At 45.5% G+C, this 2,017-nt stretch overlaps 1 protein-coding gene across 2 annotated transcripts in view; it reads right to left on the reverse strand.

The window, feature by feature from the left end:
- The window catches only part of MFSD4A (major facilitator superfamily domain containing 4A), a 33,930-nt gene that overhangs the window by 10,096 nt on the left and 21,817 nt on the right, over window positions 1-2,017 (reverse strand). The window lies entirely within an intron of this gene.

The raw sequence follows: 2,017 nt of genomic DNA on the forward strand, positions 1-2,017 counted from the left end.
GCTCACAGTAACCTCCAACTCCTGGGCTCAAGCGAGTCTCCTGCCTCAGCCTTCCAAGTAGCTGGGACCACAGGCGCCCGCCACAATGCCCGGCTCTTTTTTGGTTGCAGCCATTATTGTTGTTTGGTGGGCCTGGGCTGGATTCAAACCCGCCACCTTAGGTGTATGTGGCTGGCGCCTTAGCCACTTGAGCCACAGGCGCCAAGCCAACATATTTTAATTAATATAACCCTATTTCTAAGTTATTTAGATATGTTCTTATGTCAATATTGAATCCGGATAATTTTTAGGCAAAATGCATCTGGGAATAAACCCAGGCAGCACAAGATTTGCAGTAAGTTGTCCTGGTAGAGGCAGTGGCAACATAGCTCACAGCAACCTCAATCTCTTGGGCTAAAGTGATCCTCCTGCCTCAGCCTTCCTAGTAGCTGGGACTACAGGCACCCACTGCAACACCCAGCTAGTTTTTCTATTTTATTTACTTTTTTTTTTTTTTGAGACAGAGTCTCAAGCTGTCACCCTGGGTAGAGTGCTGTGGCATCACCACTCACAGCAACCTCAAACTCTTGAGCTGAACTACAGGCCTCCGCTACAATGCCTGGCTATTTTTTTTGTTGTTGTTGTCGTTGTTGCAGTTGTCATTGTTGTTTTAGCTGGCCTAGGCTGGGTTCAAACCCACCAGCTTTTATGTATGTGGCCAGCACCCTACAGGCACTGCCAGTTTTTCTATTTTTAGTAGAAACAGGTCTCACTCTTGCTCAAGCTGGTCTCAAACTCCTCAGCTCAGGGAATCCACCTGCTTTGGCCTCCCGGAGGGCTAAGATAACGTGTGTGAGTTGCCATGCCCAGTCCCTACTATGTTTTTTTTTTTTTTTACCCATCTATGGAAACTTGAAGTAGTTGATCTCTCTGATTCTCAGCTATCTAATCTGCTAAATAGGGATAGTTTAACTTTTTTTTTTTTTTGCTATTTTTGGCTGGGGCTGGGTTTGAACCTGCCACCTCCGGCATATGGCACCTTACTCCTTTGAGCCACAGGTGCTGCCCCAAATGGGGATAGTTTTAACAGTTATACTAAAGAGTAGTAGTAAAGTAATTTAAATGAAGCGGCTCTGTAAAGTGTAAAGCTTTAGGCAAATATTAGTCTTAGGGTTCATGTGTGGACCTTTTTTTTCTCTCCAGAGATAAAGATCTTCTATACAAGCCCATAGCTTTGAGGCAAAATGTCTCCTAGATGGGGACATCTGTTTCTAGAAAAAATAATCATATAGAGATAGAAAGCATGTAAGGAATCATATCTCATTCAAACCCCCCCCTCCCACTCTGCTTTGTAGCTGAGGAACTGGGCATGCAGAAAGGAAGGGACTTTCAGAGTCACAGTAGACCCCGGGGACTTTGCTCCAACTGGCAAAACAAAGCCAGTGATCCCAATCCATGAGACCACAAGACCTCCTAGGTGAAAGGTGAGACTCAGGGTCCTTTCCGAGATAGACTTCCTGCCCTGGAGAGGGACCAGCCACAAAAGAGTGGCTCAAGGAAAGAAAGACCAAAGAAAGGCCAAAGACGACTCCTTTCATGTAGTAAACATAGGAAAGCAGTGGACATACATATGGTTCTAAAGGTAACATCTTTCTTTGGCACAGAAGATGGCCCCGCAGCTCCATTTTTCTTTCTTCCTCCTCTGTTCATTTTCTCAATGCCAGAGTGGCCCAGGATTCTATTTTTGGCTTTTTTTTTTTTTGAGACAGAGTCTCACTATGTCACCCTCAGTAGAGTGCTATGGCATCACAGCTCACAGCAACCTTCAACTCTTGGGCTTAAGAGATTCTCTTGCCTCAGCCTCCCAAGTAACTGGAACTATAGGTACCCACCACAATGCCTGGCTATTTTTTGGTTGTAGTAGTCATTGTTGTTTGGCTGGCCTGGGCTGGATTCAAACCCACCCGCTCTGGTGTATGTGGCTGGCGCCTAGCTGCTGGGTTACAGGTGCTGAGGTGTTGAGCTTTTTTTTTTTTTT

Source organism: Otolemur garnettii, unplaced genomic scaffold (genome assembly GCF_000181295.1).
Source record: "Otolemur garnettii isolate 467f Iridium unplaced genomic scaffold, OtoGar3 scaffold00055, whole genome shotgun sequence".
NCBI classification, from domain to species: domain Eukaryota; kingdom Metazoa; phylum Chordata; class Mammalia; order Primates; family Galagidae; genus Otolemur; species Otolemur garnettii.